This window comes from Zootoca vivipara, chromosome Z2 (assembly GCF_965207765.1).
Source record: "Zootoca vivipara chromosome Z2, rZooViv2.hap1.1, whole genome shotgun sequence".
Taxonomy (NCBI): domain Eukaryota; kingdom Metazoa; phylum Chordata; class Lepidosauria; order Squamata; family Lacertidae; genus Zootoca; species Zootoca vivipara.
The window spans coordinates 23,469,970-23,496,869 of NC_142585.1; the positions used below are offsets into that span (position 1 = coordinate 23,469,970).

Sequence of the window (26,900 nt, forward strand, 5' to 3'; positions counted from 1 at the left end):
AAGAATAAAAAAATTAGGCTCATAAAAACAGAACTGATGCCTCTGAAGTTGCAATTCACAAAGCTGTATGCCTCCTGCATATTGATAAAGATAATCTAACGTGTTGCATGCACTAAAACCAAAAGAAATCCAATTAACTGTGAATTTAAATTTTGATACTCATTGCAGGCAAGAAAAACAAATATGGTACAGAGGGCTGCATAAAATGTTGGGGGCTGTTATTACTTAATACACCTCAAAGTAATGTGGTCGTTTTCTTATTTAAGATTTCAGTACCAAGAATCACTTCCCATCTTGCCTGTGAATTTTAGAACACCTGCTCCCTGTCTTGCAGGCCTTTTCCCACCTGGTCTAGGAGGGTGGGGCCTTGACTGACTCCTGCCACAAAAGGTGAGGCTGCTCAACAGACTCTTGGGCTTGTGGTCTTGTTGCTTTTTTTTTTTTTTTGTATCTTTGTATTAAATCCTGTCATGATTTATGTGAAAATTGTTCATTGGTTGTATATTTTCAACGCTGATTTATTGTTTATGACTACTTTTGTTATGTTGTATTTATGTATTTTTTATGTTGCTTTGAGCGTGGTTTGAATGGTGGAAAGGTGACATACAAATGAAATTTTATATATATGTATGTATGCATGCATGCATGCATGCATGTATCTGCCCCTCATAACTAGATGTCTAGGTAGCTTAATACACAACAAATCTACCTACTAATGGGTTGTTACCTATTTAAGTGCCATGCAAGTCTATTGAAAATGGAAGCACTTACATCCTAGTCATTATGCAAGATATTTTCAATTTTGACAGGCAAATTGAGGACAAACCTAGCAAACCAAGTTTGCAACATCTTGTTTAATATTAAGAATCATATACAAACACATGAAGCTTTCTTACACCATCCTCGTCTGTGTAAATCAATAGTGGCCATGTTCGCAAACAATGCTAAACCAAACAATGGCTTAGCAAGAAATGTTCTTGTTCTTAGGATGGAGATTGCAATGGCCTTGGATCCCCCCCAGTCCTTTTATTTTGGCACAGCAGCTAAGCCAAGGTTTCTCTTGGCACATCATCCAAACCTGGGTGTGTGATTAAGCTCTTCTCCTTAGCCATGATCTGTAGCCAAGAACAATCTTTGGCTACAACTCGTAGTTATGGAGGAGAACTTAACCACAATCCCAGGTTCAGATGATGTGCTAAGAGAAACCTTGGCTTAACTGCTGTGCCAGAATCTCAGACCTAGACCTTCAATCATCATCTGAGGCCCTTCTTCATGAGCACCCTCCATGAGAGGCTGGGAGGGTGGCAACACAAGAACGGGCCTTTTCTACTGTGGCCCCCCGCTTGTGGAATGCTATCCCTAGAGAGGCTCGCCTGGTGCATTTATTGCATATCTTTAGGCACCAGGCAAAAATGTTTCTCTATAACCAGGCCTTTGGCTGTGTTGAGTTATTGGATTTATTTGAAGTTATTTTTATCTTCATTATGTATTTGGTGTTATCGTTTTGTATTTTTATGTTGTGAATCACCCTGCGATCTTCAGATAAAGGGTGGTATAATTAATTTAATAAATAAATAAATAAAATAATAAAGCTGTACGTGTACAGTTGCTTCATGCAAGTAGGGCCCCTGATTGCATAGGAAAGCTGATCATATGGAGTATCTGCACCTGTATGAATCTATGAATCCCTTTGCAGACATCACACTGAATGCAAATAGGGAGGCAGGGTCATAAGCACAATTCCACTTGCTTTGCCTCTATGCATTTCAATGTGTTATCCAGGTAAGCTTGAGGAATTCACCCCCTGATCCGCATCTTCTAGCATATTTCTCCTTGGATTTCACAATACTCTGTGATCTGCAATATAGTTCTTGCCTTAAAAGACATACCAAAATATGCCATAAAACACGTATGGATAAATATATATTTACACACTGACATTGAGAAAATATGTATGCAAATAATACACTTTGTGATACCGTCTTCAATGATACTTTTTATTAAGATACATGCACAAATGAATGCAGAAACAAGACAGAACCTAGGAACGTTCACGTGCAAAATAGTGAATGGGGTGTTCCATCCATCCCTAGCACAAAGAAGATCTCAATGGGGCTCAGAAGTTCAATAATTTTAGTTTTGTGGTGAAAGTATTACCTACCTGACTTACCTTGATCACTGGGTTTCATTTTCTGACTTACTGCACCACCGTTTGAAAAACAAAACCTGACAGTCAGCTTAGTGGATAGCGATTCCAGACAATAATGAACATGATGACTTACCAAGACTGCATAGGTAATCTGATTGGCTACACAACAACTGAACATGAGCAATATGATGCAACAATTGTGAGAGAGGGCAATATTTCACAGATCAACAAATCTGCATTTTCCATTCTTAGCATTCAGAATCATATGTATACACAATTGCCCTCACTTTGAGGACCACACACCTTTGGGAGCAAATACTGAGAAGTAGCCAAGTGCACATTTTGGCCACATAAGAATCCCCCCCCCTCATAGGAAAGCCTCATGCACTTTTTCAGCTTGGCCCTACCACAAATACCTTTGGGAGACCAAAACTTTACTGCATTATCCAAAGCATCCTTTAAATCATCTAGCACACTGACCTTAAGTGTCTTACTTAGAAGCAATTTCCAGTGATTTTAGCAAACCCAAATAAGACTATTAGATGAAGGTGAGAGCTGCTCTTGCGGTCTTCTCTGTCATAAAATCAGAAATCAATCTGCCTGAGAGCTATCCAAACCAACTAGTAAAGGATTCTAGGACATCAAATATCTAAAGCTACTTTTTGAAGTGGTGCTAAGAATACCCTTTAGTCACTAATGAGCCAAAATACATTTTTTTAAAAATAAAATGATCACACATGCTGATTAAACTGTCCCTTTCTTTTCATTTACTGGCCTATGAAGGGCCCCTTTGGTACAGGGGTGGGAGACCCATTGACCAATCACAGAGCTTGCTGGGTGGCCTTAAAAAGTCTCAATTCCTCTGGCATATCCCACCTCAACAGATTTGCTGAGAGGGCAAAATTTGATGCTTCCATATAGGTTGCCATGGAGACCTTATCTCCATGGATACAAAGGAGTAGTATAATGGGCCACAACTCTGTGGTAGAGCATCTGCCTTGCAAGCTGAAGGCCCCAGGTTCAATCCCTGGCATCTCCAGTTAGAACTGGGAGATGCCCCAGCCTAAAATCCAGGAAATTGATTGTTTAGAATATGCTGAGGTAGATGGTCTGACTCTGTATAAGGCAGCTTCCTATATTCTTACTATTTTGGACCAGTGAAATGGAAATAGTGGCTGTAAGGACCAAGATATTTCCATAAGGTGCCCCTTCATTGTAGGACTACCTAAATACACACTTTGTAGTGGTTCCAGTCCTATTTGGATGGTGAGACTTGGGGAGCCTTCAGTGTGGAATTCCTCTGGTTTCAATTTTACCCCCTATGCAGCTATTTAACATCTACATGAAACTGCTAAGTTGGGTTGTCCGGAGTGGGGTTTTTGGAGTACATTGTCAGCAGTACACTGATAACACACAGCTCTACTTCTCCTTTACATCTGCATGCATGGCAGTGGATGTGCCACTGCTCAAGAAACCCTCCCTCCCATCAGCTTCAGTTGGTGGTCCAGCTGCACCCCTTTCTGGACAGGGATAGCCTGACTTCTATGCTCTGGTAACCTCTGGATTACTGGAACATGATATATGTAGGACTGCCTCTGTAAGACCATTCGGAAACTTCAACTGGTGAAGAATTCAGCAGTCAAGTTGCTCACCAAGGCAAGATGGTTTGATCATACAACACCAATCCTGGCCCAACTGTACTGGCTGCCAATTAGTTTCCAGGCCAAATTCAGAGTGCTGTTTTTGACCTATGAAGTCTTAAACACCTCATAACCACAATACTTCAAGGACCGCTTCTCTCCATAGGAACCAATCCGGACCCTGCACTCGTCACCTGAGTCCCTTCTTTGTGTTCCTTCTGCATGAGAGATCTGGAGGGTGGCAACATGAGAATGGGCCTTTTTTGCAGCTGCTCCCCATTTCTGGAATGCTCTCTCCAGAGAGGCTGGCCTGGTGCCTTCATTACATATCTTTATGCACCAGGTGAAAAAGTTTCTTTTCAACCAGGTTTTTGGCTGGCTATCATTCAATGGATTTTTAAATGTTATTGTGGGAGCAGAGGTTATTGGTTTGTTTTCTTATGTACATTGTATTATCATTTTTTATTGTTCTGGGCTGAACTGCCCTGGGATCTTTGAATAAAAGCTAAGAATAATAATTTCCGAAATGTTTTACAAGTTGGATTAAAATTATGGGGTCTCCCTAAGGCAATGATGATGGAGAAGAGGAGGAGGAAGAGAAGTTCTCACCAACCCTTCACCATGTTCCCAGGGTGAGTCACAACAATGTAATAATTCAATATTAAAATCTATTAACATAATTTAATTTTAAAGGGTATAATTCAATGCTGTTCTTAAATCTTAGCACTTCCTCTATAACTCCATTTTGGGATTCAGGAAGGGTAACTTTGATTATAGTTAGGAGACAGTTTGCTAAGATCCTTGCAAGAATTTTGCCGACCGCAGCTAATAAAAAGATGCGTCAATAGTTTCTGCAGTCCGTTCTATCACCTTTTTAAAACAGCTTGATAATTTTGGCATCCCTAAAGTCTGTTGGGATCTCGTATCTCTTCCAGATTTTCTCAATGAGCTTGTTAAGATGTTGTGTGAATTCAATCCCTATGAGTGATTACCAAAGAAGAAGACAACTCCATTAGTTTTATTTTACATAGTTTTAAAAGATGTTCAAAGCTTTTGCAATTTATTTCTTTTAGAATATTGTGAGCCATGTGTGGAAATTTTTGAATAAGTTGAGGTACTTAAAATGTTTTCTAAAATTTCCTTATTTGTTGGCACAGGGTAATTTTAGAGCTTGATCATACTATCCATGCCCCATCAAACACATGAGCTCTCAACAAACAAGAGTGCTTTAATTATTTTAATAATGACCCGATCTTTGGAGATGCTACAGCTTAACATTTCTACAACACTAAAATTTACAGTGCTCCACAATCTTCATATTTACTTCCAAAGAATATACAACACCTCATTTACTGCTTTCTTTTGGGGGGGGGCAGCTAAGGATGAGAACATACAGCTTCCTCGAGACCACACAGTGAGCTCAGATCAAGATTCAGATCTTGGTTCTGGCCCACTTATTGAAAGAGAATGAGGCAGCATAACAGACTGAACCACTTCAATGCCAGATGCCATTGTGGAAAGCTCTCCTAGGCAATCAGCTCCCTGCAAGGAGAAGACTAGTGCATCAATGAGAATTGATCCCATCCCACACATTGTGTGCTGCCTGACTCAAAGCTCAGGGTCTCATAAACTAATACAAAAACCTTGAACCTAATCTTTGTAGGAAGCTAATCAAATAGTGTTAACCAGTCTATTAGACCGCAAGGGGTGCACAAGAGAGAGAAAATTAAAACCACTAAACCACTGGTGTTTGCTGATGGCAGAGGGAAAGACACCCCCCTGCAGAAAAATATGGATCTCACTTTGGCAGCATGAGAGCAAGGGAGGGGGGGTGGAAACCGCATTCACTTTTCGTCTCATCCCTCTAGCCACAGACACCATAAAGTGACACTGTGAAACTAACTGTGCAGATGAGATCATTTACACTTGTGATGACAAGCACCAGCACAATCCTTCCAGTAGACAATGCAAAAGATCAATCCATTTGAACAAGCTATTTTGTTGCAACTGTACTTAGCCAGTCTGCCTACAAAGCCGTACCAGTGTTTTATTTTATACATTCTGCTCATTACCAGGTTTTCTCCCCCTTGTCTCAGACACCTCAACTGCTACGGAGAATGAAGGAGCGGCAAGAAATGATTAAAACAGTCAGCTACATTTTCAGCAGTGAGGATGGGAAGCGGGGAGACTTGTCTTTTCATAAAGGTGGTATTTAATGGGGAGCTGAAAGAGTTTGGGTTTCCCGTTAATTAACAAGCCGTGTATTTCAGCTCAAGCTGTAGAATGGGATCTCAGCTTCCAGGATAATGATTAGAAGAACACCTTCTGCTTCAAACTGCAGACAAAGCAGTAATAGTACTTCCTAGTTTCAGCTTCTCAGAAAGAGGGGAGGGGGGGGAGAGAGAAATTGTAGCCACCCTTAAATGGAGGTCACATTTTTAATGGAAATAACCTTTATAAATGTGCATAGAGTAAAAGCTTCTAACTTAGAAGTGATTTGGGTTTGTACTTCCTTCCCCTGGATCTTGCCTGTGAGGTCTGTTTGTGACCTTGTAATGGTCTCTTAATTCCTCAGTTCATCAGTGCTGAAACTAAGAAAATCCCAGCTTTGAACAAGTGGAGATAGGAAATAACACAAACACAGAGCTGGACATTTAGCATAAAGGGTTGAGACAAACCTTTTTTTTTTTTAACACCCACAGGAAATGTACCCATGTCCCTCACCACACCAGCTGTTCTGCAGGGTTAAGATGGGTCTATCCATCAGTCTGTGGGAAGCAGTAGCCTATAAAAACAAACAACCCTGAATCTCCTACTCCAAAGTCAAATCTTCAACAGCAACAGGTGAAGGGCCCACCACCACCATCTAAATTTGCAATCCAAAGATGACAGAGCATTTCACAACATAAAAATACAAAATGAGAACACAAAACACACAATGCCCCAGGGTGCAATTGAACTGCCTTCAGAGGCAACCCTACAAGGACCACAACAGACCATGACAATATAAAAAAATGCAATGAAAATTGAAATGCTTTGCAATTTGTAAGGGTTGCAAAGAGTAATGAAGAAAGAAAATGATGCCCCACTCCCAGAAGTAGACCCCACCACCTATGAGTGAAAGCTAGGGTAGGGAAGCCTGATATATTTCATTAAACAGCCAACACTCAATAATTTCTAATTAAAGCTTTCAATATAACTCAAGAAGTGAGTTATCACACCTTCAAAGAACAATGGTCGTAATTAGAGATGGGGAGAAATTGGATTTGGTTTGCATTTAAAAGCAAACCTATGTAATTTGCACTTTTGAAACAATATGAGAACCAAAATACAGCCATCTTTTGAAATTCACTCTTTTCCAGCTAAGCAGTATGTACAAAAATGCATATACTAAGGTAAAAAAAAATGTAAATATGCATATTAGTGAAATATATTAAATTAGGGGGAAATGAATCTGAGAAATTGTTTTGCTAAAATGTGTATATTAGGCAAAATTGTGTACAAATCCATATACAGTGGACCCTCGGGTTACGTTACCTTCAGGTAATGTAACTTTTGGGTTGTGAATGTTGCAACCCTGGAAATGTATACTTCCGGGTTTTGCTTCGTGCATGCGCAGAAGTGCTGTGCGCATCATGTTCATGCGTGGAAGCACTTTATCATGCCGTGTGTGTGCACAGAAGTGGCGCCTCTAGATGCGGACTTTTCAAGGTACGTACGGACCCCCAGAATGAATTAAGTTCGCATCCGAAGGGTCCACTGTATTAGGCAGAATTTGCAAAAACTCTGATGAATTTTCACAAATACGCTTCTTGTTTAATTGAAAACTGCTGCTTAAATGTGAAGGACTAAACTTAAGTGTGAAAATGAGGGAAATCATCCTATCCCTGTCTGCAGTCCATCTATCCTGCAGTGCTCCCCTTAGTTGTTCATGGTCTTTGCATTCTTAAATCTAGAACAGCTATTGTGTGCAACAACAAAAAACTCAAATCAAACATTTGCTGGAGTTCTCACCTATAAAATGCTCAAGTTAACACCACTGGCACGTTTGCCCCAATCAGCTACTAAAATGACAAGAGAATTTGTTTTGCTCAGCTGGACTGTTAGCTAATGAGAAGCAAATGTTTAACTGTGGCTTTCCAGGGAGAGAGGTGGGGGGAAGCTACACATTACAGCTTATCACACTGAGAAGCATACGGTAAGGATGGTTGCCTATGAGTGCTGTGACCCTGCTCATATGCTTCTTGACTGTCCCCAACACAACAGCTGTGAGTGAACCCTCTACTGCTGGCACAAGCATAACTTCACTGGGATCATGCCGAGCAAGTCAGTAGCATAAATCCTTGCATTGGCAAATCAGTGGCCGCCACAGCTCTTGCTATCTAACATAGGAACATAAGAAAAGCCTGCTGAATCAGGCCAATGGCCCATCTAATTCCTCATCCTATTTTCACAGCGGCCAAGCAGATGACTATGGGAAGCCCCAAAGCAGAACCTGAGCACAAGAGCACTCTTCCCCCTGTGGCTTTCAGCAACTGGTATTCAGAAGCATTGCTGCCTCTGACCAGGGAGGGAGAACATAGCCTCCATCATGGCCAGTAGCCATTGATGGACTTACCCTCCATGAATGTGTCTATTTCTCTTTTAAAGTCATCCAGGTTGGGAGCCATCACTGCAATGCCTCCTTAAAGCTTTTTAAGCAGAGAGTTGAATGGCCATCTGTCGTGGATGCATTAGCTGAGATTCCTGCATTCCAGGGGGCTGGACTAGATGAACCTTGGGTCCCTTCCAACTCTACAGTTCTATGGTTTTATGATTTCTGCAAGAGTGAGTGTCATAATTCAACTATGTGCTGCATGAAGAAGTTGTTTCGTTTATCCGTCCATAATTCTTCCAGGTCTAGTGTTTTGAAAGGAGAAAAACTGTTCCCTGTGCACTTTTTCCATGCCACTCATAATTTTATAAACTCCTATCTCACATTTTCTCTAAACTAAAAAGTCCCAAATGCTGCAATATTTCTTCATACTGCACAAACAAAGCAGCTGTGGTTTTGTGTGTGTGTGTGTGTGTGTGTGTGTGTGTGTGTGTGTGTGTGTGTATTCTGGAAACTCAGCAACCAAATCAAGCTACCATATTAAACCCCATATCAAGGTCTGAAGAGTCCATATACCTGGAGGAAATTGCAAGTGGGGATTTGCATTAATCCTTGTGGCTTCCGCTGAAAACCTGAACCTGAACATATATACTGTACATATACAACAAGGACTGTTGTCTTCTAATAAATTGTGTTTAAGCTTTGCTTCCCCACCTCTACCCTTTTCCTCATACACCATGCCTTTTTAGGCTGAGGACAGGGACAATCTTAGTATTGATTTTTGTAAGCCACCCTTGGCCACCTTGGAATTGTAAGCTCAAAACCTGTCACTGAGCAATAATCTAAAGTGCCTTGAGAATTGTCACGGCACTGCCCAGAAACACCTTGAGAGGAGAGAGGGAGGAGGAGACTGGGCAGGAACAGCTGGGAGGAGAAGGACAGGAAATGGCAGGAGGAGACTGGGCAGGAACAGCTGGGAGGAGAAGGGCAGGGGTGACAGGAAGCAGCCACAGATTGAAAGGGCTCACGGTGGCTGAGTTGGAGCCCCAACACTCTCCACCAGCTCGGGAACAGAAGGGGAGGCTACACAGGTCCCGTCAGCAAGGGAGAGGCGGGAGTTGACACATAGAACGCAGAGGCGGAGATTAGGGCTCCCTAAGCTTTTATGTTGGAGAAAAAGCTGCCAAAAGTTACTTCCTGGATCTGAGTCCGAGAGTACGGATGGCTGAATGATGTCTACTGCCTTTGTACATATGTAAATTAAGACTGAAATATGTATAGCTCAGAGTAATCAGCACCATTTCTTGCGGAGAGCACCACTACTCTTACAAGAATGAGGCAGAAAAATGGAAGAAACACTGAAAAACCAGAGGAAAAATTTCAGCAAAGCACTTATTCACATACATTACTGTGTTTCTCCGAAAATAAGCCATACCCCGAAAATAAGCCATACTCCGAAAATGGTTTGACTTTACCCCTGATGGTGCACTCGTCTGCTGTCTCTCAAGACAGGATGCCAACAAAGGACAGGAAACATGCATTTCTCCTGACAGAAAGACCCAAGACCAAGCAAGACTAGGAGAAACAGAATTAATGAATGTTAAGTCAATATCAGTCATTACCCATACCACAATTTGCAGTAAACACCTAAACAAAGCCACTTTTCCACTTTTCAGAGTAGTACCCTAAAAAAGGTAATAAGAAAAGGAATAGTTATGTCTTGCTCAAAGGGCACTTTCTTAAGCCAAAACACTGTTAGCTGCAAGTACCTGTGGAGTTGCAAACACACCTTAACACCGTCTTTCACCAGAAGTTGAATTTTGTTCAATAGTAGTAATACATAATAATAAAACAGTAATGGAAGAGGGAGCGTCGCAAATTGATTTTCTTCAGAGGTCTCTCTTTCTCAGAGCCAGCCTTATCAGTAGACTGATACCTCAGGCAATAGATTCAGAGTGTCACAGAAGGACAGCAAGTTTTTCCTTACTTAATTTCCTTACTGCATTTTTACAGTTGGATCAAGGAGGTGCACTTGAGGAATCTTCTGCTTCGGGTACCAAAATGCTAGGGTAGTATGTACTTTGACTTGGAGTGGAACATAATTTCCTGCTCCACCTTAGGCAGCAAAATATGTACAGGCACATTTTCTACACCTAGACACTTAGAGAAAGATTTATCTGCCTCTTTTTACTCTGCTACTTTCAATGGTAAGATTATTAGGGAAAGCCAGCAATGTCTTGGAAAACCTGTTGGTTACATTTTTCCTTGTTTTTTTCCGTGAAAATTGCATCCTCCTCCACTTGTAACCTGCTCTCTCTCATAAAGAATCCAGCACAGCTAACAGTATTTATAAAACAGAACGAAGTTAAAAAGAAAGCATAACTTTGAAATGCCTCAGTATTTTTGTTTTTTCTTAAGAAACAATCAAACAGAAAACCAAATGTGTGTGTGTGACAACTGTTTTGACTTCTTTTTAGCTGAAGACTGTTTCAATATTTCACTTTTTCAAATGAGGTAGCAAGTAAACATTCAGTTCAGGCAATCAACCAAAGCACAGGAGGACTGCAAATTCATCACTGGACTCAAGCATTCTCTACTCCATCTCAGCTTCCTACCCCATCTGTGCTTAGCACCAACCATAATTTGATGCTGTGCTCAGATTGGACCACTATGGTTAGCACCTGCCCTCCAAAGCAGAATCAGAAAATATGGTTTGAAATGGTGTTTCCAATTCACATGCTAACCATTATGTTTCAATTTGAATATCATGGCAAGTTATGGTTTGTGTAAACAGTAAACAAAATGGGATGCTGCACTCGAGAGGGGAAGAGGGAGTGTGAACAAAATTGTGATTAGTTTCTCATGTTCCAGTGATTGCCCGAATATCTCATAGCACTTTGCAGGGGAGAGGTTAACATCAACATACAGACTGCAATTTCTCATGGCTAGCACTCCAGAAAAGCCTGACAGAAACTGGTAAGAGCACTTCAGTACAACTTATATCTGCTCTGTGGTTCCAAAATTCAATTCGCTAAGTCAGGTGCTCTCAAATATATATATCAAGTCAAATATAAGACATATTAAAAGGCTATTCCTTCTTTCTGTTTGATACTTAATAGACACTTTAATCTCACTGAAATGGAAACCAATCACTATAAAATAATTCACAAAATTGCTCCCCCCAAAGAGTTAAACATAACAGGATTCTTTCAACAACAAAAGAAGCACATCCTTCAACAACTGAAAAGAGGGGCACACTTGCAGAACTGCCTGAATAACTGAAGAACACCATTCTCAATAATTTAAGAACTACGGGGTACAAATTTGGGTCCCAACAGAGCCCAGGGGGACTATAAATGACAGCAAATATACCCCATAGGTACCACAGCAATGGTGGAGATGCACAGGAAAGAAGCACCTGCATTGGCAGTCAAGAGTCCAGCTGCCTGCCATTTTAAATTCAAACATTTCTGGCCTAAGGGTGAGAGTGCCAGAGTACCCCTTTGGGGTTATGGGGCTGGGTCCTGACATTCTTGCAACTTAAAGATCTACCCTTAGCATGCATGAGGGAAGGAACTTTCCACTTCCTTCTGCTCTCAAGTAGTCTAAATAAGGGATAAGGGAGTGGGGCTGTTGTCCTTTGAAAAGAAGTGGGAAGGTTTAAGGTGTGCTTGAGAAGAACTGGTACGCCTCTGCTTTCCTACCCATCCCAAGTACTGATCTAACACCAGCACCAAACCAAGTTCTTGTATTAATTTGCAACAGCCTCAACAAGTTGTGTCCAGGATACGTTAAGGACCACCTGATGCCTTATATTCCCGCCTGATCACAAGGTCTTTGGAGAAGCTTCGAAGTGGCTTATATCCACTAGGAATTGTGAGCTCAGTGTTGTGGGTTCAATTCAGTGAAACTCCCCTTCGGCTGAGATCAGACAGGCCCCATCACCCATTGAGCAGAGGGCTAGTCAATGTGGCACCTTCCAGATGTTGTTGGACTCCAACTCCCATCAAACTCATACAACATGGTCAATGGTGAGGGATGATGGGAGTTGTAGCCCACATACTATGTTTCAAGTGTTCCAGAACTTGGTAAAGCTTACTCTTAATTCAACGGGCATTTTGTGACACCCCCACCCTGTTTTATGGTCAATTTTAACAACTATTATGCTGTACCCCTATTGCACACAGCTTAAAAACAATTGTAGCAAATGGTATATACATTATTAAAATAAAGGAGGGGGGAATAACCCATGACTCTCCAGATCAGGGTTTCCCAAACTTGGGTCTCCACCTGTTTTGGGACTACAACTCCCATCATCCCTAGCTAATAGGAACCAGTGGTCAGAGATGATGTGAATTGTAGTCCAAAAACAGGTAGAGACTCAAGTTTGGGACACCCTGATCCAGAGGTTTTTCCTGGATGACATCTTCTACCATCCCATCCCACCATCATTGGTTATGTTGGCAGGGGCAGATGAGAGTTATATTTCAATGTTATTTGGGCCAGCAAACCCTATGCAAAGGAGTTTCTCTCCTGCTACCTTACAAAACAGACAGGTTACCACCAAACCACATATTTTATGTTGTTTTGTAATAAGGTGTATTTTTAATACCAAAAACAAAGCAAAACAAGGAGCTATGCAAGCCCAAACAGAATAAGGTAGCAGGGCATCCATTAATAAAAGGAATTTGTCTGTTGGCCACAGATGGAAAGAAATAATGAGCACCAGAAACTTTCTGACATTTTAGTTATTGATATTATATGCCAAAAAGAAAAATGGTAGAAGCTGGGCAAAATTGTTTTTTTTCCCCTTGAGGAGGAGAAGCCATCTATCACTAAATCACCCCACTGTTCCGCTCCCCACATACACTCACAATCATATTCTGAGGTGTTTGTCAGAATACAAGGTTTTCACTATTGTCAATAATAGTGTGAAAATGTTTGCACTGGAGTTATCTGATTAATGAAATCTTACAGTGAAACTCTATGCATTTTAAATCAGTAAGTATGCACAGGGCACTATTCGGGAAGAGCCTTTTCTCACCGTGGTCAACCATATGCCTATGGAAAGCTCACAAGCAGGTTTTCAGAAGCAAACTGCCTCTGACAGTGGAGGGAGAACATTGGGCCATGCTCCACCTCAAGTTCCCAGGTGCTCATGGGAAGCCCCTAACCAGGACTTGTGTTCCTCAGCGACTGGAATTCAGAGACATACTACAGCCATCTAAGCCTATGCATCCTGGTTAGTAGCTATCAATAGCCTTATTCTCCATGAATTTGTCCAGCCCCCTTTTACAGTCATTCAAATTCATGGCCATTGCAGCATCCTGTGGGAGTGAATGCCAACTATACACTGTGGGATGTACTACATCATTTTTTTCTTTCCCGTATCTTCCAATATCCATCTGCCTGGATGACCGTGAGTCATGAGACAGGCTACTCCACACCATAATTAACTGCCTCTGATCCTGTTGGAAACATTTAGCTATCACGCCTAGTAGCTACTGCTAGCCTTATCCCCCCATGAAGTTACCTAATAATCCTTTAAAGCTATACAAGCTAGTGGCCATCAACTGTATCTCATGGTGTTGACTGCCTGCATGTTCACCACATCTTTCCTCCTCCTGCTCACTGGTCCTTGGTAAATCAATGCCCTCTTTTGCTCCTACTGTTGTGACAAGGAAGGGAAGGGATAGCCAGCGTGACATTTGCCAGATGTTGAGTGTATTATGTGCTATGCACAATATTTCATGCAATGTTTATGATTATGTTGTAATTGCATGGCACTATGATTCGCCCAGGCCACTGGACCTTAACTTTCTGTATATCTTTATTGGGGTGAGATTGAGTTGGATCTGGTCAAGTTCACACACTACAGCTGCTGTTTTGAACTGCCAGTAACACAGTATGATAGTTTTGCCGTTTCTGATATATCTCTAACCAAACAAACAAGGAACAAACAAACAGAAACACAGTTGGTTTTCAGATCAGTGGAGAACTGGCTAGGCTGTCATAGAGCAAATGAATACAAGCACACAGAGTGGGTGGCTGTGAGCGTACCACAAAATGAGTGTCAGGAGTTCCCAAAGAAATACTTGGTACAAGGATAGCAGTGGTACAATCACATCCCCATTTCATCTGTGAAATACTGAAGGGAGACATTAACGCCTAAGAATTTGTATGCAGCTCTGCTTGATCAGGCCAGAGGCCTATCAAATCCTCTATCCTTTCTCACAGTGGCCGACAAGAAACATATAATAAGTCCTAAAGCAGGAGCTAAGCACACCAGCAGTGCTCACTTGTGCTCCTCACTTATGATTCCCTGTAAATGGTTTTCAAATACATACTGTCTCTGTCAGCAGAGTAAGGACCTTAGGTCATAATCCACCTTAAGTTCAGTTCTTCACATTTCCACATAAATCCTCATGGAGATTCATCAGCATCTTAGTGCAAAATTTTCCTAATATAGACATGCCTGTATGCCGTTTAACCCATGAAACACATCTTTACAAATTGATTTTCCTATTATAATGCCTTCTGTATGTTATTTTCACTTAATGTGTTCATTTTTATACATACATTGCCCTAACACGTGTTTTTATATAAGGCTGAATCATCTTAAAATTGTAGAGTTGAAAGGGACCCCAAGGATCATCGAGTCCAACCCCCTGGAATGCAGGAATCTCAGCTCGCATGCCTCATTTCAGCTCGCACGCCTCCTGCCTATGGAGGGGCCACTGTGAGTTCTTCAGCGGCTGCGACAGCGAGTGAGCGTCGGCAGCGGCAGCAACAGCGCCCATAGCTGAAGGCTTCAGCTACGGGCGCTGCCGCCGCCACCGCTCGCTCGCTCGCTCGTTGCTCCCGGTGCTGGCGGCAGTGCGGCCGGCCGGCTCAACAGCACCCCCTCCATTTCAGCGCCCTAGGCCAAGGCCTAGTTTGCCTAAATGGAGGCACCGGCCCTGTGTGGAAGGATGTATGGATCCAGAATTAGCCTCCACAGTCCCTTACGGACTCACTGCTAAAACTGATTATGGAAGACAATCTTACTCGGCTACGAGTGATTGCCAAAAAAGAAAAAGACATGTTGTTTCAAAAGTGTTAATTGGGTAGGTGGGGAACCTTTGGCTGTCCAGATATTGCTGAACTACAACTCCCATCTGTCCTAGCAAATATGGCCAATGGCTTTAAAAATATCATTGCATTAGAGGCATGAGTTTGGTCACAGCTTCCCCCTGAGCATAGAGATGCAACAATAATAAAAAAGATGCACCACTTACCTCTTTGCCAGTCATGAATAAACTGTAGTCTTCAGAGAAAAAGGAGATCTCTGGCTCTGTAGGTTAGTCCCCAGCCTTACCTTTGCAGTCCTTCATCCTGTGCTTCCAACCATGTCCTATTTTGCACAATGAATTGGGTTCTCAGTGAACATGTAAATTGTGCAAGATCCTGGGAATTTGCTTCCCCAGCACTGGGATCCCAGTTGAGGCCATCAGGGCCTCTGACTGTATGCTACATTACGCCTTAAGTTGTGTAAATAAAAATCAGAACCCATCAGTTGGCATAATCTATCCATCATATTTTCCTCTCATTTCCTTAGGCTTCTATTTGCTCTGATTCCTGTATCTCAGTCTGCCACTGATCCCAGCACCTTCTTTTTCCTGCTGTGGCAGATTTAAACTGGGGAGACACAAATCCTCACTTGGGCTCATCACTAACCTACCTCACTTGGCTGTCTGAGGAAGGTGTACCATCCTGAGCTTTTTAGCTTAGCTCTTGGGTTCTTTTCTCTCTCTCTCTCAGCAATCCTATCTTGCCAACACAGATTCTCCTAGCATGGTGCTGTTTTCAGTTCCAACTCAACTGCTCTATAACTTCACTCAGAGGAGAGAATGTCCTTGAAAATTCCATGTAGCCTTCTTTAATTCTCTATCACTAAAGAATATTCATGGAATGTTCTAAGGCATCACACTATTCTCAGCCAATGGGTGCACTCAACATTTCATTGCTCCTATGAACTTCACAAAACTCAAAGCACACTGCAATATGGAGTGAAAGCTCTGAAATTTTAACATTTGCAGATGGGGCACACAGCAGGCATAGCTTAAAAGAAACTTCAGCCTTGATTTTCCAGGGTGGGAGGCTGGGTGAAGAGGGGGCAGCTCTCAGATGAGAGCTGGGAGGGTTTATTCTTCTGTGTGTGGAATAACGGTTAACATATAATTTTGACAGAGGGTTTTGCAATCTCCTTTTGGTTGTTTTCTTCTTTCTCTTCTTCCTTATTTCCTTCATTTCCTTATTTTTCCTTCTTTCCCTTTTTTCTTTTCTAGGTTAGTGTGATTTTTATTGAAATTTATGTTGAAAACTTTTCATAAGAAATGATTAAAAAAATAAGTTTCACCCTTGCAGGTGCCAGGTTATTCTTATTTAATAATAATAAATATTATCTACTCTGCACCTATTGCCATATTACATGCCAAATACAAATTAAAACAGATGCCATTCAGAGAGAAATCAGGAGCAGTCATGAAGAAAAAGCAAGAGAGAAGAATGGTTTGGCAATTTCTTAATAAGAGAAGAAATTATTATCATATTATAAGGCTTAACTGTCATAAACGTTCAGTAGCCTCTAAATCAGCCTTCTCCAAACCTGGTCTCTTTTAGAGGATTACAACTCCCCTCAGCCCCATGGGACTGCTTTCTGAGTTTAACAGTCCACAGAAACTTACCAATAGTGTTCAGACATTCTTCTCCTCACTGCTCTTTGAAGTCTCGCCTCCACATTATACTCTTTGAGGAGGAAGGTGAAGACTTACCTCTTTCACTACGTTTTTGAAGGTGAAGCCATGGGAACATATGGTGAAGGGTACTTAAATAAAGGGGAAAGGGTGTGGGATGTGAAACACAAAAGCAGTCAAGAACAACGTCCCTAGAGTGGACATAAAAGGGGATGTCTCGACCAGCCAGTCGGAATTTCATGTTTCTCTTAGGCTGGGACAGACTTCCTCTGCATGTGACTAGAGGTGGGCGTGACCTCACCTGCCCAGGTAACAAAAGAGCAGGACTGGTCAGCCATCTCTCTCTCTCTCTCTCTCTCTCTCTCTCTCTCTCTCTCTCTCTCTCTCTCTCTGACTACATTCGTCAAAGAAGCAACATCTGCTAAGCCTAAGATTCTCTCTTGGCTTCCAGCCAAGTTTTGTAACTTAAGTCTGCCTTCTGGTACCCATTTGTGAACAGAATGTGTATACTTTTATAGAAGGCTGTGTCATGTCTATCTTTTTATGAGGGACTAAAGGGGAAATTACCAACGAAACTTATTTTAGAGGCTTTAGCGAGCCTGAGCAAACGCATCCGCTGTGCAAGTTTAAAAAGATGAATGTTACACTGCTAAATTGTAGAACTTGTTAATGCAAGTTGGAAAGGATATAATCAAACAATATATCCTCTCCTGCAACCCTGAACATTCCCACAAAGGGATTAGAAGCTTTGGTTCCTGGTTAGCTGCAAACTATGTTTGCTATTAGGACTGAGCCTGGCAAAGGCATAGGTTTCACCTATTATCCATCTACTCCCAACATGTGTGGAGGGAAGGGAGGAAGGAGTGTCCCAGTCCAAAGCTTATGGCTGCCAAGGAGTGTAACCATTTGGCATTATGTTTAGACACAAGAAAATGGGCAACCTGGTAACCTTCTTTCCATAAAGATTTATTTTTAGTGCTTAAGATACAGAGGTAGGCTTGAATATATGTATTCAATGCCCTGTGAATTCTCAGAAAGCTCCCAAACCAGCCTTTTGCATGGGTCATAGGGTGGGGCATGTCAGTCAGGATTTTGTGAGTGTTTGAGAAGAGGTCCCGAACAAAGGATCAGAGTGAGCTTCTATAGCGTTTGCTACTATTGCAAAGCTTTTAATTTGCACACAGCCACAACTTGGTTTTATTGTATTGTTTTATACAGAATCTGTTGTAAACCAACCTAAGATTTTCAAGGAAAGGTGCCATATACTTTAATAAATAAACAAAACAGCACCAACCCCTTTCAGATGAAACACAAGGCATCCTAAGTCCTGCCCAGTTCAAGATTAGTGGACTGAAATTGTTGCAAGGATATAGAGAGCATGAAGATTGGCTTAATTCACACACTTCTCAGCGAAGAATTCAGATTTTCTTTGGCACGGAATGTGGGTAGCCCAACCAGGGGTCCTCTCTGCCTTTAAAAAGACTTCATCACACACAAACACACACACACACACACACACACACACACACACACCATAGGCCATGCTTTTCGGTAAGCTTGAAATCTTGCTCAACAGGCAGCTGGAATCCAAGAGTAGCGGGTAACACTTCTCACTCAACCGCTGACTACCCGCTGCCTTTCTGAACCAGTTCCCATGGTAACAGGGGCCTGACAAGAAAGAAATAGGGTAAAAAAGATTTTAAAGTCATCCCTAATTTGAAATTTCTATCCAGTTTGCCACATTCCCCTCACCGTTCACATGGAAACAAGGAGTAAGACAGCAGTAGACAGAGACAAAGATGGCTTTGCTCCTTCATTTTTGTATTTTTGGTAAGGTTCTAGTCTAAAATCAATGCATCAGGAGGTTTCTGACACCCCGACCTAAAGTCTGTTTACTTAAACAGGCAGAGGAAGAAAGGGAACACATGCCTGAAATAGAATTTCACATATACTAATAGCAAATTCAATTCTCCAAGTGCCAGTCCTTCCGAAGTCAAAACGCCACCATTCATACACAAGGAGGAGATATTATCAGGCTTGGAAGAAACACAATACTGCACAAGTATGAATGTGGGATACACACATATATACACACATACAAATATATTGGGGGGGGGGTAGAACCATAAGGGGGGATGACCCAAAGCAACTTGTTGAGGACCATGCATGCTCAGTAGTTGTAGAATGCCAAGTGCCTGTTTAAGCAGAAAGAAATAGTGAAGGAATTGAGGTAGATGGGAAATGGAATGGGGTAGCCTGGAAGAGTATGACTAACATTCTGAGCAGGAGCATGCAATTATGGTGCGGCAATCTATTGTCCAAGGTCCCACTTGGTGTTTTTTTTAATGTTAACTATTTAATTTAAGCATTCTGTGCTGTATCCAACTCAGAGTAGACCCACTGAAGGGACAAGACCAACTTAGGTCCACTAACTGTAGAGAGTAGGACTTTGTTGGCTACAGCCTACTTTAAAGAAGGAGGTAATATTATCTCAACTATTATTATATTTATATACAAGGTTCCAGCCAGGAGCCAAAGTAGCTTACAATTAAGGAACAAAAACCAGAGTGCATGGTTCTCTTCCCCACAAATCCTGCAAGGTAGCTGAAGATGAGGGTAAGCAACTGACCCAATGACCTTTATGGCTGAGTGGGTACATGAGACGAGCACAGTTGACACTAAGCACTACATGGGTGCACAAGATCCAATAATGTCATGATCTACTTAATGCTGTTAGAAAAACTAGTGCCTCCTCGTGTCTTGGGCAGCTGTATAAAAGGCTCCTTACAGAGGGTCAGTTAATACTCAGCTTCTCGCCTCCTCTAGCCCCCACCCTTACTAGAGTGTATAGCCATCTAAAAACCCTATTATGATAGTTGTGAATTTAAAAATGATGGTCATGCCCTTGTCCCACCTCTGAAGGGCAACTCTGCTTCTGCTACCCCTGAAGGATATCCCCAAAGGCCGCTTGCCCTTCAGAGGTGGGGCAAGGGTGTGACCATCATTTTTATATTCACAACTCTCATAGAGAACAAATGCAGAAGATGTCCTTCGGGGTCATCCTTTTGGGGTAGCCAGCTGCCCAAAGAGGGCACAGTTTATAGGATCCCCTGGAAGTAGGTAATATAAGCAGGCATATTGAGCTCACTCTGGTACCTCACACAAATGCTGGTGAGCATGAGAATTAGGTCACCTAGCAAAGCCAATAGTCTTTTATAGTGCAAATCAACTGCACTGGTTATTAGTTCAAGAGGCAACTGCTCACCATACATGGATTCCCTTTGTGTAGGCCTTAAACCAGAAAACAAAACTGCTCACAACAGCCAGCTTCCATACAAGGATCAATCTTGCAGGATGAGGACCATGGTCCTGACATATTTTCTTCCTCCTCCTCAGACTTTGATGATAAGGTTAACAGTTTCAAAAATGTATTATTCAAAAGATACTTTATGAAAATTTATAGACAAACAACCCTGCGGTGTATGTACTGTTTGCAAAGAAAGGTTGACATTTTGTAATTCACTATTTAAATTGGAGGAGAGCAAGCATACAAATCACTCAGCACCGCTTGATCTGCCTTAACACTGAAATACTTCCATGAGAAATATGTTCTAATTAGAGAGTCTGAAACAAATATCTCCCCTCTCCCCACCACCTATGTTAGATATAATCCACAAAGAATAAAGCACACGGAAGCCTCATTGATTTCAGTGGGAAGCTTTTAAGCAGGTGCTTACCACTCCTGCTTAAACCAATAAGAGCTCAACTGAAGAACATAGGAACATACCCTGCAACATTTCTCTGACGAAAATAGGGATGTTCCATTCCATAATAATGCTATTTATCTGCATCTTACTGGGTTGCTCCAGCCACTCTGGGTGGCTCGAGGGTCGGATAACTCCATTCCCTCCAACATTTCTCCAATGAAAATAGGAAGTAAAAGTAGGACGTTCTGGGATCAAATCAGAAACCGGGATGGCTTCTCTAAATCAGGGATGTCCCTGGAAAATACGGACACTTGGAGGGTCTTTAGGAACACAAGAGCTGACATGCAGGGCCAGACCAAAGACCTGTTGAATCAAATCTTGCTTCCCATGGTAGCCAACCAGACACTTACAAGAAGCCCAAAGCAGGAGCATAGGTCACGACCAACAGCCTCTATTCCCTCTAGTTCAGTATTGTTTGTACTGACTGGCAGCAGCTCTCCAGAATTTCAGTCAGGAGTCTCTCCCAGCCCTACTTGAAGATGCCAGGGATTTGACCTGGGACCTTCTGCAAGCAAGGCAGGTGGCTCCACCACGGCCTTCCCCCATTGTTGCTACCCAGTTTTCTGCTGCTGCTGCTGCTGCTGCTGCTGCCTCACACTGCTAAAAATTCTAATGCAGCTTCCTGGGAGTATTTTCTATGTAGTGTGGTGTGTATGGGCATGCATGTGCACAGAAAATAAAAATACTGAAGTTTTCTGCATACATGCTCCGAGTGCTATTGAATTATCCTACTCTCATAATCCTACACCTGAGTAGGTAACACACCATCTCCACAGTCCAGCATTGCAACCTATTCATAGCTTTCTATGCAGAGGCTAATCAGGTGGGTGGAAATAGGGCTGAGTGTCTTTTTAGTGGTGGTGCTTCATTTATGGAACTCCCTCCACCTTCATTGCTACCGGTATATTTTCAGTGCTAGCAAGTACTGTAGTTGTTGACGATGTTGCTGTTGCTGTTATCATACTGTTCAGACTTTTTAAATTCTGGTGCTTAAACTCCCCCTCTCCTACTTTTCACTACAATTTCATTTTCTTGTTTCTTTTTATGGCACCGATTTTTATTGTTGTATTCTGTTCTTGTAAACTGCCCCAGGAACTGCTTTTGGCACAGCAGAGATACATTGAAACAAACTAAAAGATTTTGTGACTGCTATTGGAATCAGAGTGGAAACCTGGAACCTTGATTTTCCAGGATTTTCCAAACAGGAGCCTCCAAGGGTACAAAACTCTTACCTGCTGCGGAGAGGGGTGCAAGCAGAAAGAGCACATCCAGGTTTTCCCCATTTTCAGCAGGAATTCAATCACATACTCACAAGTGAAAGTTTCACAAAGTTGCTTTGACGCTCTTGCACAATAAATCGCCCCCCTCCCCATGAAACTTTTAGCAATACGGAAAATGATGTGAAACTACAATCGCTCTATGTAACATCAGATAACCTCCCAGCAAACAGATTGCAGTGAACACTTAATAGCCATTTCCATCTGACTTCCTAGCAAACATTGTGCAAACTTACTCAATGAACAGGTTGTCTGGAAGAAACCAGAACACAGTCTCCTCTCCTCACAAATGCCTGGACTGGACTACATGTATGCTGAATTCTAGCTAGTTCTAGTTTTGCCTAGCCGTTTAGAGGTAAATTCCACAACACACATTTTGGAGAGGGGGGGAGAGATACATGCACCTGCCCTTTCAGACTAATGCTGCGTGAATAATGCCCTACAGTTTATCAAAATGTTTCTTTCCCCACGAAAGAGGCTTCTGATTTTTTTCCCCCCACCACAGGGTGCTTTATAATTATTGTGCAAGCTTGAAGCGACCTCATCACTTGGCCAAATCTGCACCATGCATTTAAAACTCATGTACCACTTTAAACAGTCATTGCTTCCCTCAATGAATCCTGGGGGTTCTAGTTGGTTAAGGATGCTGAGGGTTGTTACGGAGACCTCTTTTCCCCTCACAGAGCTACAATTCTTCTCAGAGAACTCTGGGAACGGTGGCTCCGCAAGGGGAATAGGGTATCTCCTAACAACTCTCAGCACCCTTAACTAACTACAGTTCCCAGAATTCTTTGAGGGTAGCCATGGCTATCAAAGTAGTATAAAACTGCATTATAGTGTGGATGGGGCAATGGTGACACTCAGCAGTCTCCCCAATTGCCCACACTTCCTGATCAGAAAAAACTCCATGAGAGGAGTTACTTCATGACATTTCCTCATGGGCTTTAACTGAAATGCAGGAAGCTGGAAATGGGAGTATATGTTGTTAGATAACCTAGTGAACTCCACAGCCTGAGTAGATGTTGAACCCACTTCTCTCTGACATATTAACACTGAACATTCTAATAAAAATCGCCTAATATATCAGGAGGGTCTTCCTTACCTGCTCAGATCTATTCACATAGATGACACCTAGTGTGCTGCATTGCTTCAAGTTTCAGACTAGGTTTGAGTTCAAATATTTGTAGACTGCCTTTCAGGATCAAACCCTCCCAATGTGGCTTCCAACTTACACATTTACAAATGGGGTTTAAATCCCCATTCCACCATGAAGCTCGAGGGATTACCTTGGACCAGCTGTTATCTCAGCCCAAGATTTATTCACATAGTGCATGGTTAAACTATGGAACTCACTTCCACAGGATGCATTAATAGCCACCAACTTAGATGGCTATAATAGCAGACTAGACAAATTCATGGTGGAGAAGGCTGTGGGTGGCTGCTAGCCATATTGGCTCTGCTCTGTTTCTGTGATCGGAGGCAGTAAAACTTCTGAATATAAGTTGCTATAATACACAGGAGGGGAGAGTATTATTGTGCTTGAATTCTGCAGGCAGGCGTCTCACTGGCCTCTGGTGGGCCACTGTGAAAACAGGATGCTGGACTAGATGGGCCTAGACCTGATCCAGCAGGCTGTTCTTACGTACTAACCTACCTCACAAGGTTGCTGTTAGGTTACTCTTTCCTGATAAACCCTACAAGCAAGTTTTCACGGTAGACTGAAGTTTACAAATACACAGTTTGCCTTAAATTCTGTGATGAGTCATGGTTCAACTCAAATTTGAATGAAGGACTTCCATCTTATGTTCATTAAACCCACACAGTATAGCACAAAGGTCAATGAAAAGCAGTGCAACGGTGAAAAACACTGTAAGCACAACAGTGAAACAAATGGAAAACATCTCAAACCAATACACTGATCCCCACATATTCCCAGAGACTAAATGGCAAGGAAGATTGCAGAATAAGGACCAAATCAGGCAAAACATTATTTGTGTCTTTAGCTCCTGCATGTTTTATTTCTATTTTTTATTTCTATTTTTTAAAAAACAAACAAACAACAACAGCAGCAGCAGATTGCAGGTTGGGAAAAGACACCAGATTGGAACAGTAATATTTTGAGTTGAGGCAACTCTTTGCCTGTACCATGGTTCTGATCCAAACCCTCTATGCCTGCTCTTTGCAATGAGGGAAATGCTCTCATTGGCAGCAGTGGGAGCTTTCATCCTATTCTAATAGCAGGCAGGGAGTGGGGATGATACAGACCAGGACTATGGGTGGGGTGGGGGAAAGGTTACACATTGCCATGCCATGCTCCCAATATGCTTCTACACTCGCTTTCCATATTTAATTATCACACACAACAGCACACAAAGACTGAAGAAATCAATAACATCACATCTATCTGGCCCTCTGAAACTCCTGTCTAAAGCAGGGGTGGGGAACCTGAGACCCAGGGAGATTAATGTGGCCCCCGAGACCTTTCTAACCGGCCCCTGGAACTCTCCTGAGGCCACAACACCTCTTCCAGGCAATACTCTACAAACTTCTTTTTCCTGGCTAGGAAGTGCTCCATGAACTGTGGTCATATCTACCTGGATGGAGGAGTGTGTGTGTGTGTGTGTGTGTGTGTGTGTGTGTGTGTGTGTGTGTAAAAGAGAGTGAATGTGGTGTAGTGGTTAGAGCATCCGACTAGGACCTGGGAGACCAGGGTTCAAATCCTGACTTGGCCATGAAGGTCACTGAGTGATGTTGGGCCAACTTACTTCACAGGGTTGTTGTGAGGATTAAAGGATGTTGGGGAGAACCATGTATGCCACCTTGAGCTTCTTGGAGAAGAAACAGGGATATAAATGCAATAAATAAAATTTTTAAAAGACGTCTTACTTTTGCATGGTTGGAATGCAGCTTTGCACAAAAGGTAAGACAACTGCCCCACCCATTTTTGCCTCTGGCCCCATCATTTGCATGAGCTCCGCCCCACCCAAGTAAGGTTGCTCATGAAAGAATGCAAACCTCAGGCTGAAAAAATGCTCCTGACCCCTGTAGTAAAATGACGGGCCACAAAAAGGTGGCGACAAACAGGATGCATGCAAGAATGATCCAATAACATTTTACAGGCATGCCACAGGAGCAGGCAGGCAGGCAGGCAGGAAGAAGGATGAAGCATGAACAGAGAATCCTTCTACAGCACTAACCCTGAAACCAGATTGCAGATGTATTACGAGACAGAAATTCATCTTCATTATGCACCTCCTTGCTGGCAACAACAACTGGGGGGGGGGGGTATCATCAACTCTCAAAACATTTTGTCCTCATTTTCCACTTCAGAGGGACAGTCAAGTCATTTCCCCTCAATTAAAATCCATTTCCAAAATAGATACCCCCCCCCCGGATGTGCTAGAAGGCTTTATATTACCGCTTCACAGCTAACTGTATCACTGTTATACCAAACACTGCCTCAACACAAGAACACAATATATTTTATCATCTGCATATCTAAGCCATCTATTCTACTAATTACTAGCTGGATTGCAAGAGAATGATAATTGCAGGTGGGTTTGGAGGAAACAAAGTATCTGTGCAGATTAGGTGGGGGGAGAAATTAATAATATGATATAAAGCAAACAGGCTGCATACTGGCAACGAATGATACTGGAAAATCTTTACGCTTGTGAAGATTTGTATGTCTTTATCAGCTCTTATATTCCTCACAAGAACTTCCAAGACCAAGATGAACAACAGCGGTGATAATGGGCATCCTTGCTTTGTTCCTTTTTGTATTTTATATTCATTTGTTATCGCTTGGTTTACAATTAATTTTGCATTTTGTTCCGAATATATTGCTTGTATACCTTTCAAAAATGTTGAGGTAGTATTTGTTTGCTTTTAACCTTATTATCCAGTGCATTGAGACAACTCCTCAAAGAATGTGGGCAAGGGCTGGAATTCTGCTCCATGTCCCAATGAAAATTAATGCTACTTTTTAAATTTCCAGGTAAGTGTCCTTATCTATGGAGTGTGGAATCCTGAGTTTTACACTTATTACACTGATCGTTCTAAGCAGTACAAAATAATGCCATAAACACTGCTAAAAGTATTACTATGAAGTTCAAGGCTATTGGCATTTTCTAAGCTTACCAATTTTAATACACTGCGGGCAGATATGTAATATCCAAACCATCACTAAAAAGGCTGCAATCCTCTTCCCATTTTTCCGAGAGTAACTCCACTGAACAGTGGGACATGCTGCATAATCCTACGAATGTGTACTCAGAGTTCAGTCCTACAGAACTTTATGAAGCTTACTCCCAGGTAAGTGAAGTTAGGACTGCAACCTTCTTCTTAATGCAGTGCAAGTCATTAACTGCACAATCCTATGCTGGTCTACCCAGAAATAAATCCCACTGTATTAAGTGAAGCTTACTCTCAGGAAAGTGGGGAGAGGACTGCAAAGGGTTGTATGCAATGCTAGTCCTACTCAGAGTAAACCCATTTAAATTAATGAAGGTGGTTAACTTAGGTACATTAATTTCAAAAGGTCTGCTCTGTGTAAAAATTATTTGAGTGCAACCCAAAACTCCTACTACCAGTTACAATTTAATGCTTACCAGGGGAAGGAGCAAGACCAACAAATATGTTTTTAGATCCATTTATCATAAACACATGTTGGCGAAATCTACTGCTTAATGCTTCTGTCATGTGCTTTATAAACACATCCTGTACATCTTAATAAATA

The 26,900-nt window shown here is 42.0% G+C and overlaps 1 protein-coding gene across 1 annotated transcript in view; it reads right to left on the bottom strand.

The window, feature by feature from the left end:
- The window catches only part of TENM1 (teneurin transmembrane protein 1), a 371,047-nt gene that overhangs the window by 340,862 nt on the left and 3,285 nt on the right, over positions 1-26,900 (bottom strand). The window lies entirely within an intron of this gene.